Genomic DNA, 21362 nt, shown 5'->3' on the forward strand with positions numbered 1-21362 from the left:
TTGTGATTTGAACCCAAGACCTATCCTTTAGTTATTTTTTACCTCAAGGATATTGCCACATTTGAGCCACAACTCCACTTCTGGCTTTCTGTGTGTGTGTGTGTGTGTGTGTTGTGATGTGTGTGTGATTAATTGAAATGCGACTCACAAACTTTCTTGACAAGGCTGGGATTTTTTTATTTTTTTATTGTGAAAATACTGTACAGAAAGGTTACAATTATATGGGCAAGGTAATGAGTACATTTATTATCAAGCATTGTTGCCTTCTCCTTTGTTTCTGCTTCCCAACCCTGCCCATCTCTCACCCCACCTTCTCTGCTCCAACTCCCCAGCCAAAGTTGTAAAGTTCGTTTTTCTACATAATGACTTGTACATCTCATTGTTGTAATGGGTGGACCTGAATCCTCATTTAAACCATATGTTTTTTCTATTCCTCTCCACAAATTATACCAATATCAAACACAATGAAAGCGCGGGTTAAACCGTGGGGGAGGGACATTTCTGAGACAAGCAGAAAAGTTCAGATAAGTAGATGTAAGGTGAAATGAACCCCAAGATAAGTATTCAATATTTTTCTTTCTTGCAATTGTTTCTAACATATTTATAAGATGATTTCTTTGTTGCCAAGGCAGGCTTTGAACCCCAGCTTCCTGAGTAGTGAGGATTACAAGCTTCAGATACCATATTCAGCACAGATATATGTACAAATTTCTTATTATTTGAATTCTAGAGGCTCAGTTTAACAAATTAACATTTACATATTCATTTAGCAATTAAACCTGAAATTGCTCTGTGAAAAATAGTTTTCATTTTTATGAAAAAATATACACTTGAAGGTTTAAATGACAGAATCTTTGCACAAATTGAAATATCCTATTATTCAAAAGCAAGAAAGGGATCATTAATCAAATTTCTCATGTAAGCTAAAAGCAATAGGCTCTGTCAGGGTGAATGAAGCAATTTTTCATTAAATCATTATCTACTGCGGTCACATGATTTTCTCTTCTTTTAAAACTAAACTTTTTTTTGACATCAAGTATAGATTCATACATTTTTTGAGTATATGAAAATCTTAGTTACTGGTCATGTATTTCTGAGTTTTTATTACCAAGACATTTCACAGAAATACTGAATTTCATGTATTTTATGTCAACAGTGATTTTTAGAAATTGAATCAATCTCCATATGAGATAAATTATTCCTATAGACTTGAATATAACTTATTTTTGAATGGTAGGAAATTAATATTATACCTACTCTATAGAATAAGAAATAAGTGCTTGTGATATTATTTATTTTTCCATCAACTAGAAAGAAAGAATCCCACTTTAGATGACAAAAAATGAATGGAAATATCATAAAATTATGAATAATTCAAGTCATTATGAGTTATATGAAATAGTCACTTTTGAACATCAAAAAATGAAATCTCTTGAAGCTTCCTTATCTGTTAAATAAAATGTATTTGCACTCAAAATAGCTCTCCAGTAATAGTATAAGCACCTCAATGTCAAATAGCTTCACTGATGAATTCAAGTTAATATTTAGGAACAGAAGTTATCGCAATAAATAGAAATATTTACCCACCACTCTAGAAATTAAATCTTAAATCATAAAGGTTTGAGATTAATAATTATCTTTCATTATGTTGCCATAAAGAGTTGATCCCTTTCTTGTCGGCATAGTTGTAGAGATTTGGTTACTGAGAACTTGTGATCAAAGAGTATGTTAAGATAAATGTCCTTTCTTCCTCTTCCTTCTTTTTCTTTACGTTTCCTTCTCCTTGTCCTTTTCATTCTCCCTCTCCGTTTTCCCCTCCTCCTCTTTCTCCATCTCCCACCCCTATTCCTCCTCTTCTTTAATTCCTGGCTTCCATGAATACACATACTCCATCACATGTTCCTGATATGGGGTAATGTGTCAACACCAACCCGAAGCAATGAGGATAAGAAACATAAACTGAGGATTTCTGGGAAGATGGCAGAGGAGAAGTTGGAGGCAAAACAAGCTCTCGCATTGAAAGCAGTTTTAGTGTTCCAGTGAACAGTCCTAAGTCAGAGAATCATACCAAGTGTGTCATCACAGGACTGAGAGTTAGACCAGAGAGGGAAAATCAAGGCAAGGAGACAGATCTGAGCACTTGCCAGTAGCCAAGGCTGCAGTGGCAGTGGCAGCAGCGGCCATAGCCAGCATACCTTCTATCTATTGCCTTCACGAGTAACATATTGCCCATAAAAACAAACACATTTTCAATGTGAAAGGCTGGAACAAAATCCACCAAGCAAACAGTCCCCATAAAAACACGCAGGAGTTGCAATCCTAATATCAGATAAAATACACTTCAAATTAAAATTAATAAGAAGGGATAGAGAAGGACGCTACATCCTAATTTAGGGATCTCTCCTTCAGGAGGATATTACAATTCTAAATATCTATTCATCAAACAATTGAGCACCCAAATTTATCCAAGAAACTCTACTTTCCCTCAAATCAGATATAAATCCAAAGACATTAGTTGTTGGGGACTTTAACACAAAATTTTCCACATTAGATAGATCAAGTTGGCAAAAACTCAGCAGAGAAACAGCAGATATAAACAACTGCATAGATCAACTAGATTTAACAGATATCTACCGAATATTTCACCCAACAGAATCAGAATACACATTTTTCTCAGCAGCACATGGAACATTTTTCAAAATAGACCGTATTTTAGGTCACAAGGCAAACTGTCCAAATTAAAAACATTAGACTTATACCATGCATTCTCTCAGACTACAAGGGAATAAAATTAGAATTTAACACCAAAAGCCACCAAAGAAAGTCCTGAAACACATGGAGGATGAACAACATACTGCTGAATCACCAGTGGGTCTGGGAAGAGATTAGAAAGGAAATTCAAATTTTCATGATATTCAACAAAAATGAACATACAACTACCAGGTACTCTGGGACACAGCCAAGGCAGTACTAAGGGGCGAGTTTATAGCTCTGAGTTCCTGCATCAACAAATTGGAGAGATCTGAAACCAAAAATTTAATGAGGCATCTGATTCTCCTTGCAAAAGAACTGCAAGACAAACCCCTATCCAGTAGATGGAAAGAAATAATTATATTTAAATCAGAATTAAATTAATTACAATCAAAAAAACCATAGAAAGAATCAATTAAACAAAGAATTGGCTCTGAGAAAAAATTAACAAAATTGACAGACCCTTAGCAAATCTTATCAGAAAAAGAAGAGAACACACCCAAATAAATAAATTCAGAGATGAAAATGGAAATGAAATACTTCTCAAAACTTTATGCTAATAAGTTTGAGAACTTGGCAGAAATGGACCTTTTCTTAGCAAATATTGACACACTGAAATTAAACCAAGATGAGTTAAAACATCTTAACAGGCCCATATCTAGCATTGAAATAGAATAAGAGACCTCTCATCTAAGAAAAGCCCAGGACCAGATGGTTTTACAGCAGAATTTTACAAGGCCTTCAAAGCAGAGCTCACACCAATACTCCTCCAACTTTTCAATGAAATTGAAAGAGAAAGTTCACTACTGAACCCATTCTATGAAGCCATCATAACACACATCCTATAACCAGGTAGGGACTCAAAGGAAGAGAACTATAGACCAATTTCTTTGATGAATGTTGATGCAAAATTTCTCAAAAAATTTTGGCCAATCGCCTTCCAAAATTCATCCAAAAAAATCATACACCACGATCAAACAGGATTCATTTCAGGGATGCAAAGCTGGTTCAACATACGCAAATCAATTAATAGAATTCATCACATCAACAGTAGCAAGGAAAAGAACCATATGGTTATCTCAATAGATGCAGAAAAAGCATTTGACAAGATCCAAAATCCCTTTATGATGAAGGTTCTGGAAAATTAGGAATCCATGGAACAATCCTCAATACAATAAAAGCTGTATTTGACAAACCTACAGCCAGAATTATAATTAATGGTGAGAAACTAGATATTTCCTCTTAACTCAGGAACGAGACAAGGTTGCCCACTGTCCCACTGCTCTTCAATCTAGTATTAGAATGCCTAGCTACAGCAATAAGACAACATGCAAAAATAAAGGGGCTCCAAAGAGGGAAAGAAGAAGTAAAACTCTCCCTGTTTGCAGATGACATGATCATGTATTTAAAGAATCCCACAGACACCACGCCCAAATTACTCAAGCTGATTCAAAACTTTGGCAAAGTAGTAGGGTATAAAATTAGCCCTCAAAAATCAATGACTTTAAAGCAGAAAAGGTCAGATAAGGTGATGTTAGGGAAATGAACCCTAAGACATGTATTCAAAAGTTTTTTTTTCTTTCATGCGACTGATTCTACTGCATTTATAAGATTATTTCTTTGTTGCTTCGTATGTCCCTCCCCCACAGTATAACCCCTGTTTTCACTGTATTTGATGTAGGTAAAATTTGTGGAGAGGAAGGGGAAAAACAAGACGTTTAAATAAGTATACAGATGGACCCGTTGCAACAATGAAAACTAAAAGTTGTTATGTAGAAAACGAATTTTACAACTTTGGTGGTGGGGGTGGGAGGATTACCTGGAGGGGCGGGGGGCAGATGGGAAGGGATGAGAAGGGGAAACAAAGGAGGAGGCAACAATGCTTGATAAGAAATGTACTCATTATCTGACCCATGTAATTGTAACCCCTCGGTACAGTATTTTCACAATAAAAAATAAATAAAAATTTAAAAAATCAATGATTTTCAGTATGCCAACAATGAGAAAAGTGTGGTTGAAATTAAGAAAGCAACTTCATTCATAATAGCCCCATGAAAGATAAAATACCTAGGAATTAACTTAACCAAAGAAATGAAGGACCTCTATGATGAAAACTTTAAAAACCTGAAATAGGAAATCCAACGGAACTTAGAATATGGCAAAAACTCTCATGCTCCTGGATTGGAAAGATCAAAATTGTGAAAATGTCAATACTTCCAAAGGCTATCTACAAGTGCAATTCGATACCTAGCAATATTCCATCCTCATTCTTCAAGGAAATAGAAGTGGCAATCCAAAAACTCATATAGAAAAATAAAAGACCCAGAAGAGCTAAAACGATCCTCAATAGTAAGAACAGTACTGGAGGAATATCAATACCAAATTTCAAACTATACTACAAAGCCATAGTAAGCAAAATAGATTGGTCCTGGCAGAAGAAGAGACCTCAGGACCAATGGAATAGAATAGTACACCCAGAAATGAACCTACAGACCTATAGACATCTAATGGAGCTAAAATTGGAATGGAAGAAAGACAGCCTCTTCAGTATATGGTGCTGGCAAAATTGTATAACTACTTGCAGAAAATGAAAGCTAGACCTTTATATATCACCCTGCACCAGAATCAACTCCTAATGAATGAAAGACCTCGGAGTCAAAGCAGACATCCTGAAAACATTACAGGATGGAACAGGAGAAACCGTAGTTCTCTTTGGCACAGGCCGAAATTTTCTTAATAGAGACCCAGAAACACAACCATGTAAAGAAATGTTGGACAAATGTCATTGCATGAAATTGCAGTTTCTTTTTGGCAAAGGACATAGCTAGCAAGATTAATAGAAAGCCTAAGATTGGGAGAAGATCTTCACTAGCCTTACAACAGACAAGAGTCTCATATCTAAAATATACCTGGAACTCAAAAAATTAAATCCCCCAACAACAAATCTTCAAAGAAACAACAGCCCAATAAATAAGTGGGTAAAGTCTTAAAGAGAAACTTCTCTGAAGAGGAAATAACAATGGCCAATAGACACATGAAGAAATGCTCAACCTCTCTAGCCATAAAAGAAATTTAAAACAAAACAACGTTGAGCTACCACCTCACCTCAGTTAGAATGGGTATAATCAAAAACGCTAATAATAACAGTTGCTGGAGGGGATGTGTTTAGAAGGGAATATTATTGCATTGTTGGTGGGAGTGTAAACTTGTTCAACCACTTTGGAAAGCAGTACATAGAGCTTCCCTACGACCCAGCAATCCCACTTTTGGGCATTTACCCAAATGATCACAAACAAGGCCACACTAAAGCTACCAACATGACTATGTTTATTGCAACATTATTTACCATTCATAAGTTATGGAACTAACCCTGATGCCCCTCAGTAGATGAATGGATCAAGAAAATGTGGTATATATACACAATGGAATTCTATGCCTCCATTAGATAGAATGGCATTGCCCATTTGTTAGGAAATGGAAAGACTTGGAAAAATTATATTGTGAATTTATCCAGGCTAAAAGAAACATAGGTCCCATGGTTTCCCTTATTTGCAATAACTAGTATATGTTTGAGGCAAGCAGAAAATATCAGATAAGTTGATGTTAGGAAAATGGACCCTAAGATATATATTCAGATTTTTTTTTCTTTCAGGTGATTGTTTCTAACACATTGATAATATTATTTCTTTGTTGATTTGTATGTCCCTCCCCCATGGTATAAGCCCTGCTTTCACTGTTTTTGAGGTTGGTATAATTTGTGGATGTAAAGGGAAAAAACAAATAGTTTAATTAGGGATACACGTGGATCCATTGCAACAATGGAGGGGTGGGGGTACAACTTTACAACTTTGGTGGGGGTGAGGAATATTGGGTGGGGGAAGTTGGGAAGGGATTTGAAGGGGAAACAAAGGAGGAGGCTACAATGCTTGATAAGAAATGTACTCATTATCTTGCCCATGTAATTGTAACCTCTCTGTACAGCATTTTCACAATAAAAAGAAAAAAAAGAAACATAAACTGAAATGCATAAAATCAGAAGCCAAGATTAATCTTTCCCCCTTTTAAATTAATTTTATAAAGTCACAGTATGCTCTCATTTATTATAAGTGATAAGGTTTACTCAAAAAAAACTGACTCACAAAGCCCTAATGAAATGATTGATTAAATTAATATTATCTTAGCACAAATCTACTTTAAAATACCAGATATATTTCAATAAGAGGCAAAAAAATGACCTCTATATTTTTCTATGAAAACAACTGCAAAATACAATCTGTTCCTCAAGGAAATGGAACTATAATTGGCAGTATTGTCAGTTTCATAATTGATGTAAGAATACTATAGTACTAATTTCAACTCAAACTAAATTATATAAAATTTATTTTGTCCCATCTATACTATCTATATCTGGTTCCCAAAATGACTTGTATTTTATCATATTTTTAATTGACTTTAAATAGTTGTATGGGAGTTTCTGTTTGACAAAGCAGTTTATGAATAGTTCTTAGTGAGCTTTTCTTCTTCTTTTTTTTCTCTCGTGAGGTTTGAACTCTGGGTCTGGGCATTGTTTCTGAGTGCCTTTGGATGAATGCTACAGCCCTATCACTTGAGGCATAGTAGCACTTTCAGGTTTTTCTGACATTTAATTGGAGATAAGAATTTCACAGACTTTCTTGCCTGGGTTGGCTTCAATCCTCAATCCTCAGCCTCCTGATTATCCAGGATTACAGGCGTGGGCCGCTAGTGCGTGGCTTAATTCAATGCATTTTTTTGACTAGTCCTGGGCTTGAACTCAGGGCCTTGGCAATTTCCTTGAACTTCTGTTTCCTCACGCTAATACTCTATGACTTGTGTCATAGTGTCAATTCTAGCTTTTTTTGCTTATGTAGTACTGAGGAATCAAACCCACACATGCAAGGCACGCAGTCTACCACTAAACCACATTCCATGGCCAATACAATACATCTTGATGATCTTTATCCCTCATCTTCTCAATCCTATCTCATCCTTCAATTTACATAATTTTGTAGAATATTCACTGACTCACAATGTCATGTATAGTCACTCAGAGGATATATCACAGATCATATTTTATTAATAGGCTTATTCATCAACATACTAAAGTTATACATTATAGAATTCTGTGATTTTAAATTTTAAATTATCACTCAGATTCACCCACTACTATACTAAAATTTTTCCTAAGTTTAATGCAAAAGCACTCTGTAATTCTTTGATAAAGTACAATGATTCATAGAATGATAAAGAGTTGGAGTAAGAACATCACCTTCAGTTCTATAACATTTTGTCATTACTAACCTCTCAAAATACTGCAGTATTTATTAGTAGTCACTTCCTGTCATCATTTCAACCTACCCTCCCCTTGAGCAGCTATTATTTCATATTCTACCTCTATAGATGGGCCAATTTTAAAAAGCTCATATAATTAGAAAATGTAGTCTATTTTATCCATTTCTCCCATGTATTATTACTATTTGCAAAGTAATTCCATGTAAATTTTTCTCATGGATAGAGTATATTGTTTTGTAAGAATATGAATAATTGTATAACATCCTTAATGGGCATTTCAATATTTTATTGTATGTTATTGTAAAAGGTTTTGCTATGTATATTCTTGTATATGTGTCTCATTGAACATATGTTTAAATCTATTTTTATATAAAATTATAATTCAAAATGCTGGATCATAGAGGCAACTGTATGTGTAATATCTTAAAGATTGCCAGTATGTTTAACTGACTATATCATTTTAAGTGTCAAGCACCATTGTATAAGGATTCCAATTTCTACATAATTGTTGTGCAGGGCTATCTTATTTTTTCTATTATCACTAATCTCCATATGTATGCAATGTCTAGCTATGTTATGATCTTTCCATATGTTCCTTTGTTGTTTTTACATTACTATAGAGATACATATTTGGATTTTTTGATAACTTATTCAGGATGGTTGTAGTATTTCCTTGACATCAATATGCTCTTAATATATTTCTGATTCAAGTCTATTTAAATAAATGCACATGTATGCACACTATGTGTACATATGCATAGATTCATACTTATATTTTTATAATACAAATACCTATATATACATATATACATATATACAGATGTGAATATATGTATATAGGCATATACGTATATTATTATTTTCATTTGTCTGTAAGTTATAATTTTACATTATTAGCCAAACATGTCCTTTTTTGATTTTACTTTATTTTATTTTATGGTTAAGATGTTGTACACAGGAGCAGGGCACCAGTGGCTCACACCTATAATCCTACTCTGGAAGCTGGGATCTGATGATGGAGTTTCCAAGCCACCCTTTGCAGGAAAAGTCTATCAGACTCTTATCTCCAATAAATCACCAGAAAACCGGAAGTGGCTATATGGCTCAAGTGGTAGAGCTCTAACCTTGAGCTGGAGAGCTGAGGGAGAGCACATAGGCCCAGACTTCAAGGCCCACGACCACCACCAACAACAATAACAATAAAAAGGAATACTGACTAAAAAAGCAATAGTATTAAGCAGTCGTAAAGATAGACTCAAGTCTAACATTTTAGTATTATCTTAGATACCAGCAGCCTTCCAGTCCAATGAGCCATGAGCCCTCAGAATGTTGACCAAATTTCATAGTTTATTTACACAATCACTATAAGTAGGTATTTTCTCATCTATCATTCTTTCATTTCACCACAGAATGTGTATTTATCCTTTATATCCTACTTGAATACCAAAATCTTTGGAAGATATTTATTCATTGGTGTATATTAACTGTACAAAGAAACCTTATTGAAATATTTTATACTCGCACATATTGATGAACGGCCTGATTAACCCGTTTCTCTTTCTCCATTCCCAATGCCTTTTATGTTTCAACAGTTGTCTGTGAATTTCTTTGTGCTATCTTCACACATCGTCAAAATGTATTAAAGTGTGTTCACCCACTATCATTGAAAATTATACTATAATGAATATAAAAGCAAAAATCCAAATAAATGGAGACATAAAATTTTGTTGCATTGGAGGATACAATTGAGCAAACATGTAAATTGTCTCCTCCCCTTTTTTATCATCATTAATGGGGCTTGAAATCTGGCCCTGGGCGCTGTCCCTCTGCTATTCATTTCAAAGTGAATGCTCTACTCATTGAGCAATTGTGCCACTTCTAATTTTCTGGTGTTTAATTGGACATAAGAGTCTTAAAGACAATCATATTCCAGCTGGCTTTGAACAGCAATGCTCAGATCTCAGCCTCCTATGCAGCTAGAATTAAAAACAAGAGCCAAGAGTGGCCAGCTTCACAGTTTATTTATGTATATGACAATTTCTAAAAACACTTGACTAGCAATCTTTGACTCACTGACAAAGAAAGATAATCTGTAATATATTTCTCTGTCAAATTTTAAAGGTGTAAATTTAAAATTGTTATATTTGTAGAGGAAAGATTATACAGTTCAATGGGTCTGTAAGGCAACAGATTAGGTCCACATAAATATTATCAAGGAATATTTAATAAGGTTTAAACCAAATATTTGTGGAATGACATTCTCTTTAATAAGTGGTGATAGGTTAGACAGAATTTGGGCAAATTAAAAAGTGAACATTGACTTACACATAACAATTTATTCAAATATTAACTTCTAGCAGGAATAAAACGTATATAGAAACACATGCATGAAAGAAACGAAAACATTAAAATACATATTTAAGGGTTTGGAAAATGAACCCTTAAATATGTATTTTAATGTTTTCGTTTCTTTCATGCATGTGTTTCTAAAGCATTTATAAGATTATTTCTTTGTTGCTTTGTATGTCCCTCCCCCACAGTGTAACCCCCGCTTTCACTATATTTGATGTCAGTATAACATGTGGAGGAGATGGGGACAAACAAGTCGTTTAAGGGTTCAGGTGGACCTGTTGCAACAATGAGAAGTACAAAATGTCATGTCAAAACCAGCTTTACAATGTCGGTGTGGGGGGGAGGGGGGTATGATTGGGTGGGGCGACGGGGGAGGCTGGGAAGGGAGGTGAAGGGTAAACAAAGGAGGAGGCTGCAATGCTTGGTAAGAAATGTATGCATTATCCTGCCCATGTAATTGTAGCCCCTCTGTACAGTATGTTCTCAAATAAAATAAAATAAAATTTAAAAAAAATGTTAAATATAAAAAAAACGTATATAGAACAAAAAGAGTGATGAAAATGAAAAGCAAAGGAAAATGTCTTGATAATTTTGGAGATGAAGCATTATTAAATTTGGCATTAATATTATACAAAATGAAAACGATATAGTTGAACTCAATAAAAGTATAGAACAGTTTAGTCTGTTTAAGCTCATATACAAGTAGTGAATAGAAGCTGTTAGAAGATGGCTCATGTATCTCATCCTAGCTATTTGGGAGGATGTGATTTTAGTATTGCTGTTTGAAGGCAGCCCACAATATAAAGTCCCTGAGAACCTTATTTTTTAATCAGCAAAAAGCCAGAAGTGAGGCATGATTCAAATGGTAAATTGTTAACAAATTGCAACAAATCCCAGGGACCCTGAGTTCAAGCCCCAAAAACATACGTACATGTACAAAAGTAATAATAGTAATGCTAATATGATGATGATGATGATGATGATGATGATGATGATGAAGGGTACCCATAGTCAAGGATAAAATATTTGTAAATCCTATACCTGAAGAATGCCTTTCATCTAGATTCTACATAGAACTCTCAAAACCTAATGTTTAAAAGAACATCAATTAGAAACTAGCAAAATACATCTTGTGAAAAATAAGCACAAGAAACGCATCATCACTCATCAAATAAATGCACATTAAAACTAAAATGACATCATAAAACATGTATGAGAATTACTTCATGTAATACAATAAAAATGACCATACTAAATGCTATCAAGGAACAGATAAACAGGATTCTGAGTGCAGTAGTGCATAGTCACAGGCACTGTGACTACTCTTTCACATGTTACACAAGAGTCAGATTTCAACACAAATGACTACAATGAGATTGTGCAAAAGAGATTGCGACTTTTCCCTCTCATGAATCAAAATTCTGTCAAATGATTTCTGTCTTCCAGATATTTACACATTTCTCATAACCTTTTCTAATGTTTTGTCTTCATTCATGATGTTCATAGTACATTTTTGCTGTTGTCTTGTGTGTATATCTCATTTTTAGGGCTTGAATCTGTGTTTAATGTTCTCCCTTGTATTTTTTGCTCATGCCTCATGACACTCTATCCTAGAGCCACATCCTGACCTGCTGCTTCCTGATGGATAATTGGAGATAAGTTTTCACATATTTGTTTGTTTGGACTGACGTTGAAATATAATATACAGGTCTGAGCCTCCTGAGTATTGTAAGTGTGAAGGGGTAACAACAATCTTTGTTTACTGTTATTTTAATTATGTGGTAGAGGAAAATGGAAGTATATTTGTGTTTAGTATGAAATGTTCAAATACAAGTTGAATACCTATCAAAATTCCAAGCTCATTCTTCAAGGAAATAGAAGAGGCAATCCAAAAATTCATATGGAACATTAAATGACCCCGAGTAGCAAAAATGCTCCTCAACGGAAAGAACACTGCTGGAGGAATATCAATACCAAATTTCAAATTCTACTGTAAAGCCATAGTAATCAAAACAGCTTGGTACTGGCATAAGAACAGATCTCAGGACCAATGGAATAGAATTGAAATCCCAGAAATGAACCTACAGACCTATAGCCAACTAATCTTCGATAAGGGAACTAAAATAATAGAATGGACAAAAGACAGCCTCTTCATTAAATGGTGCTGGAAAAATTGGTTAACTACTTGTAGAAAACTAAAACTAGGACCTTATATATCACCCTGCACCATAATCAACTCCAAATGGACCAAAGACCTCGGAGTCAAAGCAGACACTCTGAAAATATTACAGGATAGAATAGGAGAAACCCTAGGCCTCCTTGGCTCAGGCGAAATTTTCTTAAAAGAGACCCGGAAACACAACAAATCAAAGAAAGGTTGGACAAATGGGATTGCATGAAGTTTCAGAGCTTCTGCATGGCAAAGGACATAGCTACCAAGATCAACTGAAAGCCCACGGATTGGGAGAAGATCTTCACTAGCCATACAATGGACAAGGGTCTCATATCTTAAGTATACTTGGAACAAAAAAAATTAAATCCCCCAACAACAAATCCTCAAAGAAACAACTTCCCAATAAATAAGTGGACTAAAGACTTGAAGAGAAACTTCTCTGAAGAAGACAGAAGGAGGGCAAATAGACGCATGAAGAAATGCTCAACCTCCCTAGACATAAAAGAAATGCAAATCAAAAAAACATTGAGATACCACCTCACACCAGTTAGAAAGGCTTTAATCAAGAACTCTAACAACAACAGATACTGGAGGGGAAGTGGACAGAAGGGAACCTTACTTCATTGTTGGTGGGAGTGTAAACTTGTTCAACCACTTTGGAAAGCAGTATGGAGGTTCCTGAAAAGACTTCACATAGAACTCCCCTATGACTCAGCAATCCCACTTTTGGGCATTTACCCAAATGCTTACAAACAAGACCACACTAAAGCTTCCAGCACAACTATGTTTATTGCAGCATTATTTACCATAGCTAAGATCTGGAACCAACCCAGATGTCCCTCAGTAGATGAATGGATCAAGAAAATGTGGTATATATACACAATGGAATTCTATGCCTCCATCAGAAAGAATGACATTTCCCCATTTGTTAGGAAATGGAAAGGTTTGGGAAAAATTATATTAAGTGAAGTAAGCCAGGCCCAAAGAAACATAGGTCCCATGGTTTCCCTTATTTGCAATATCTAGTATATGTATGAGTCAAGCAGGAAAGGTCAGATAAGTTGATGTTAGGGAAATGAACACTAAGATATGTATTCACATGTTTTTTTTTCTTTCTTGCGATTGTTTTTAACACATTTATTAGATTATTTCTTTGTTGCTTTGTATGTCCCTCCCCCACACTATACCCCTGCTTTCATTATATTTGATGTCGTTATAATTTGTGGAGGAGATGGGGAAAAACAAGTCGATTAAGGATACAAGTGGACGCGATGCAACTATGAGAAGTACAAGTTGTCATGTCAAAAATGAACTTTGCACCTTACAGGGGGGGATTGGAGGAATTGGGGGTCGGGGGGAGGGTGGGAAGGGATTTAAAGGGTAAACAAAGAAGGAGGCTGCAATGCTTGATAAGAAATGTACTCATTATCTTGCCCATGTAATTGTAACCCCTCTTTACAGTATTTTCACAAAAAATAAAAATAAAAAACATAAAAAAACACAAGTTTGAATCAACTTGATAGAATGTAACTGTTATCAATTTTAACAGTTAAATCAATGAATATTACACATTCCCTCCGAAATACATTTGAAAACAAAAGGCATAATTATTTTCTTAAAACAAGTAATGGAACCATGAATTTCTTTCACTTTAAAATTCATGTTTTATATAACTTTAATTAGAAGACTTCTATGACTAAAAGTAAATATATTAATTGTATACCACAAGAAGCAAAGTAATTACATTAAGAATAGATATTTTCTCACAGCCACAAGATAAGAATTTGAGCATTCTCACGAAAAAGAAAGGTTACATGCAGAAATCAATGGACAAGATGTAGCTTGATCATTACACAACATAAAATGGATGACATTAGCACTCAATACTTCATAAATATGTAAAAATAATTATGCAGCTAAGTTCCAGTGGATCATGCTTGTAACCTTAGCTACTAAGGAACCTGAGAGTTGAGAATCATGGTTCAAAGCCAGCCTAGGCAGGAGAGTTCGTGAGACCTTCATCTACAATTAATCACCAGAAAACTGGCAGTGGCTCAAGTGGTAGAGCACTAGTCTTGAGATGAAGAGCTGAGGGACAGTGTCCAGGCCCAGATTTCAAGCCCCATGACTGACAAAAATTAAAATTAAACAGTTACAAATAAACACATATTTTGCCATAAATGTTAAAATATATATTCTAAAAATTTTAAAATCCTCAATAGATATACTAGTTTATATAAATATTGAGAAGTGTGTTCTAGATTTAGTTGACATTGAATCAATTTTTTAACACACATTTCTCACTCAATTCATATTTGTATGTTTATATACTTATATACCTTAAATATAATTAACTGATACGTTCTAGGCAATTCTATTTTAGGAATCTACCTTGGCTTTCTAACATTAATCCTTCTACCCTAAAATCGATATGCTCTCCAACCTTGTCAGAGCTTTCATCTCATTGGAGCAGAAAAGTTTAAGCCAAAACCATTGTTTGGAACAACTGTAACATTTTACATGTATTTCACTTAGTTTAAGAACCAAAACATTCAATTCTTCTTAACCATGCCAGTAACAGCAAAATGTCTTCTGAGGTAATCCTGTGTTCTTGATTAGAAGACAGGAACAAAAGTAATAATGAATATAGCCAAAGAAAATACTTGAAAACAATTAAAAAAGCAATCACAAACACTCCCGTTTTCACCGATTTCAATGAGAATATACGTTAAAGTATCATGTTTTTGTTGCATTTAAAGAGCAATAATTAAACTTTTATTATAAGTGGAAAGGGGAACAGAAAACTTTGTTGAAGACACAGCTTGACTTTGAACAATCCAACATAAGCATAATGGATTTAACTTGTTTTTCTCTGTATTTGCCAAAATAATTGAAATCAACAACCAAAGGCAGGAAAACATCTAAGCCAAAACAGTAAAGTTTTATCTATAAAATAATTTTGACATGACATTTTGTACTTCTCATTGTTGCAACAGTTCCACCTGAATCCTTAAAGGACTTGTTTGTCCCCATCTCCTCCACATGTTATGCTGACATCAAATATAGTGAAAGCGGGGGTTACACTGTGGGGGAGGGACATACAAAGCAACAAAGAAATAATCTTATAAATGCGTTAGAAACACATGCATGAAAGACTGGGAAGGGAGGTGAAGGGTAAACAAAGGAGGAGGCTGCAATGCTTGGTAAGAAATGTATGCATTATCCTGCCCATGTAATTGTAACCCCTCTGTACAGTATGTTCTCAAATAAAATAAAATAAAATAAAATAATTTTGAGGGCCTGATTCTTTCAAAGTCAGGCTTGCAAAGAGGAAAGTATATTTGCTTTGGTGTGAACAAGAAAAAATATAAAAATCCTTTATTAATGTTTATCATATCTTGACTAGGGCGTCTCATTTTGGAGAAGAGGAAAGGTATGAAAAAGTTTAAGACTGTTAACTATTCCCCAAAATCATTCTTATTCATCTGCTATAGCGATGGAAGTAGGCTTGGTTACTATTAGTATCATGCTTGTTTACATTTAGAAGCATTGTTTGTTTCTGGGTTATATGCTACAAATATTGAGTATTAATAAAGGGTCATTTCCTAAGAAAAGAAAGTTTTTGTGTAATCAAACCTAAAATATTAAAGACAGCATAATGTATACTATTTCCTAGCTATTTCACAATCTTTAGGTATGTCAGCCTTACTGGACGTAGTATTCTTTTCCAATTCCTTTTATACCACCTGTCCTAAATTATAATACATATTAACGGAATGAAAAAGTAATGCCATCTTAAGACAGTCCCATTGCAACAAGACGTTATGTCGAAAAACAAACTTTACAACTTTGGCAGGGTGGGGGGCCGAGGAGCGATCGGTGGGCAGGGATGGTAAGGAGAAACAAAGGGGGAGGCAACAATGCTTGATAAGAAATGTATTCATCACCATGCTCATGTAATTGTAACCCCTCTGTAATGTATTTTCACAAAAAAACTTATTAATATTAAAAAAAGAATGTCATTTAGGACTCTGGGAATGTGGCTTCATGTAATAGTTATTGCTTAGCATGCATGAACCTGGGTTCAATTCCTCAGTACCACATAACCAGAAAAAGAAACACTGGAAGGGGTGCTTTGTCTCAAGTGGTAAAGTGCTAGCTTTGATTAAATAAAAAAAAGAGCTCAGGAAAAGTTTTTTAGCCCTGATTTCAAGTCCCAGGTCTGCCATAGAGTCATTTAACTAGTAAATGCAAAATAAAAACCCATAATTGGAATATATAATTGCTCCTTCCAACTGGTACCTAACAATAATCCTTAAATCATACATGGACTTTACCTATATTACAATACTGTGTTGAACAAAAAAAACACGTTTTTTTAATAGGACATAACAATTAATACTTGGAATGAGCTTAGATATCAAGTAAAGATTAATCCAGGAAATTCAAAGATGCCAGGTTTTTGAGTAGTCACTGCTAATCACAATGAGAAGGGTAGTCTAAGTGAGATTTGGAAAACTTTTTGGTAAATCATGCTACCAAAAAGGCAGAGGTTCATTAATCGTTTTGACAGAAGAGACGGAATAACTCCAGATGGAAGGAATAAATGATAATAATAACTAAGATATACCACAAACTGTTCTAGAGAACCATTTTTGGTTATTGAACAACTAGTTATTAACTAGGCTTATTCCTCATTGCCGTTGCAATCTAATCACTTATGCCAGTTCTTAATCTCTGTGTGGTAAGTTGTTTATTCTTCTATGCTGCTCTTTCATACCTAATCTCCTTTGCTTTCTAAAAATCTCAGTCTTTCTCTATTTCTCAAAGAACAATTTCAGATACTAAGTCCACATAAGGAGACAGCAGAGGATGCTAATGTAAGAGTCCCATAGCTCATGACTCATAATATAACAACATGAAAAAGGATGACATATTTATTGCTACCTCAAATTTTCTGAAAAGCTGCAATGTCATAATTTGATTCAAATTACCATTATTTGTGTACAGTGTCATTAAATGCACATAAATGCAAATATGAGTCGGGTGCTGGTGGTTCAATCCTATAATCTTAGCTACTCAGGAGGTTAAGACCAGAAGATTGTATTTCAAACCAAGCCTGGTCAGGAAAGTCCATGAGACATTTATCTTCAATTAGACACCAGAAATCCGGAAGTGGTGCTGTAACTAAACTGGGAGAGCACTCAACTTGAGCTGAAGAGCTGAGGGACAGTGCCCAGGGTCAGAGTTCAAGCACCAATACCAACAGAAAAAGGACAAATATGACTTTAATTTTCCCCAAAAGGATTGACGAAGTCAATAGTAATCTTCACAAGCAGAAAGTATTATCCAATATGATTCAGTGCACCTACATTTGCTGAGTTATTTAAGTTATGGCTTCTTTGCTGGACATATTCTCTTCTTTCAAAAATTGTCAAATATTAGCTTTATAATAAACTTCACCTTATATTTCTTAGTTCAAAAGAGAAGTTCATACAGTGTATGTAACTTGGATTTAAAAATATCACAAAGCCAACCCAGGTAGGAGCATCTGTCAAATTCTTATCTCTAATTAAACACCAAAAAAGCCAGAAATGGAGTTTTGGCTCATGCAGTAGAGTACTACCTTTGAGGGTAGGTGGGCAGGAAAGACACCTGTTCAGGGACAGGGTCTAGCCTCTGAGTTCAAGCCCCAGAACCAGCACAAACCAAACAAGCAAACAATAAAAAACCCCACATATTTCTTTGGGACCATCCTTAAAGCATTGGTTTGAAAAGAGGCTCCTTTTGCTGATCATACTCATTGGATCTTGCTTTTTGGAATCCCTGTAGCTATGGAGAACTCAGGAGCAGATTAAAGGAATTGATAACTGACTCCTTCAACAAGAGAATCATGTCAGGAGTGAAATATCTATGAATAAGGCACTTTTAAAGCTCCATGTCTTTGTTTCTTTGCTGAAGAAAACTTTTAAAACAACGTTATTCCCCTAACATCAACTTATCTGACATTTTCAGCTTGACTCAGACATACACTAGTTGTTGCAAATAAGGGAAACCATGGGACCTATGTTTCTTTGGGCATGGCTTACTTCAATTAATATAATTTTTTCCAATACTTTCCATTTCCTAACAAATGCACTTCTTTCTGATGGAGGCATAGAATTCCATTGTGTATATATACCACATTTTCTTGATGTTAGGGGAATGAACCCCAAGATAAGTATTCCATTTTTTTCCTTTCATGCAATTGTTTCTAACATATTTCTAAGATGATTTCTTTGTTGCTTTGTATGTCTCTCTGCCACAGTATAACCACTGCTTTCAGTGTATTGGATATTGGTATAATTTGTGGAAGGGAAGGGCAAAAGTAAATCATTTAACTAGGGATAGAGGTGGACCCATTGCAACAATGAGATGTACAAGTCGTTATGTAAAAAAAAGAAAATTTCAAATTTGGTGGGGGGGGGAGGACCAGGTGGGGGGAAGGGAGGGAGTATGGGAAGGGATGGGAAGGGGAAACAAAGAGGAGGCAACAATTCTTGATAGGAAATGTACTCGTTATCTTGCCCATGTAATTGTAACTCCTCTATACGGTATTCTCACAATAAAAATAGAAAAAGAAAAGAAAAAAAAAAACAACGTTATTTCCTTTTCATCTATGTTGGCCTTCAAATGGCATATTGTTTCCTTTTGTAATACTCTCAACTAGAAGTTTACAGACTAGTTTTATATGAGTGAAGAACACACTTGAAAAATTCAGGGACAGAGTTTCCTTCAAGCCTTAGATTCTTTTCATGTACAGTAAAAACGAGAGCACAAATTAACTTAAACTTTGTCATTTCTCTATGTTCAATTATCAAAGACTTAGCATAGTATAAACTATTTTCTAGCAATATCACAATATTTAGATGTAGATTTTGTTTCCCAGTGTTCCAGGGGACCCATCTAGTGATCCTATAACATGCTATACCGTCCTGGGATTGCTGTATCTTTACTGTATTCTCTAATTTCTGTTGGAAAGTTAGGAAGGATAGAAAATTGAGTTACTGTTTCCGTTTTATTTTTTTATTACCTTAGAAACTGTAAATCAAAATAACATAAACTATCTTTATAATATTAGGAGACAGATTTCATTTCTACATTCTTACCCTAACCTTCTACATAACTTTGGTACTTAGTGATCCCCAAATGTGAAAATGAAGATAGGGAGCTTCTTATTTAAATATTATTTAGAATTTGAAGACTCCATTAATGCAAGGTCCTTAGTAGTATGCTCATCATACATGTGTACAAAGCTGGTGGCAATTTTTTCTTATTCTCAGACACTAGGATATGTGGTATTCTTGTAGCTGCATCAGGAAAAGGCTGTAGTTGAGTTAGTTTACTAAACCAAATCTGCTGTAAAATATGTCTACACGTTAATTGGCTTGAATAATCCATATTTAAGATTTTACAGTTCTGAAGGACAGAAATCTAAAAGAAGTCTCACTAGATTAAAATTAAGCCACCTACAGAGCTAAAATATTTTTCAGATGATTCTAGTGGAAAAGGCATTTACTTCCTCTTCCTCTTTCCAGAAACTTCAGAATCTGGATTGTTGTCTTTTCCTTTATCTTCTAATGTAGCATCTTTACATCTTTCTGATGGTTCTTACTTAAGCATGTCCCTTTGAACTACACCTGGGACTTTTGAGTATACTTCCCATCTGATAATTATGCTCCTTGGGTAATGAAAGGTGATTATTTTACAAACTCATATAAAATGTAGATCTACATTAGATGGATTAGATATTTCGGGACTATAGATATTTGGGGAAGATGTTTTACTGCCTACCACAATGAGTGTGTAAGCATTATTTCTACTATAACCTGCTATCCTTTCATTAATTTTGAACAACATATTTCTTCAATGAAGTATAACTAGAAAAAAATTAGTTCCTGAAATCATTTAATCCTGATTAAAACATTGTCATGTACTAGAAATCTTAAATGTCAGAGAGCAGCTGCTGAAACAGTTCTGGCATTATCACTTTTTTTATATTCTGCTTACAATATTCTCTTTTCAAGAGCATTTGATTGTTATTTTGGAATTATGGTTAATAGTTATTTGACTACTATTTTTAAAGAATGTACCACCAATACTGGTTCTCTTCCTCTAACTTTTTTATGTCTAATCTATTTCTGAAAGAAACACATCTATTTGAATTACATGAACTGCTTATTGAGAGCAAAAGAAGAAAAAAGATGTCCCCGTGTGTGTGCCATGTCGAAGATGTACCTAAAAGTTATTTATCTTAACACCATATATTTTTCATTTTGTTTAGATTCTGATAAAAATTTATCCTTTCTACTCACACAATGTTAATGCAATCTTTTGTCATGCCTCCCAAAAGCAAACAACAAATTACTATTTATTTAAAATTTTTAAAATTTTTAAAATTATAATTTATTTAAAGAACACTATATTTTTAAAAAATTAGCCAAGGCAAATGGTTTATTAGATATTTAGAATCCTATTCAGACTCTATTGTTGAAGCCAGAAAGGGGGAAAATAATGTTTTCATGTTTTTCTTCTTCCTTGAGCCACTCTGATTTTCTTCATCTATTTCTGAAAGAATAAAATTCTGGCTTTGAAACCTTTTGTATGATATCCACAATGTCTCATTGTTCCTTTATTAATAGGAGAATTTGCAGAAAGGATGAGAATTCTCAATAGAAAAAGGAGAAGGGGAAAAGAGAAGTGAGAAATCTAGATTTTTTTTCTTCCTCATCTCAAT

This window comes from Dipodomys merriami, unplaced genomic scaffold (genome assembly GCF_024711535.1).
Source record: "Dipodomys merriami isolate MVZ:Mamm:240054 unplaced genomic scaffold, mDipMer1.0.p SCAF_86, whole genome shotgun sequence".
NCBI classification, from domain to species: Eukaryota; Metazoa; Chordata; class Mammalia; order Rodentia; family Heteromyidae; genus Dipodomys; species Dipodomys merriami.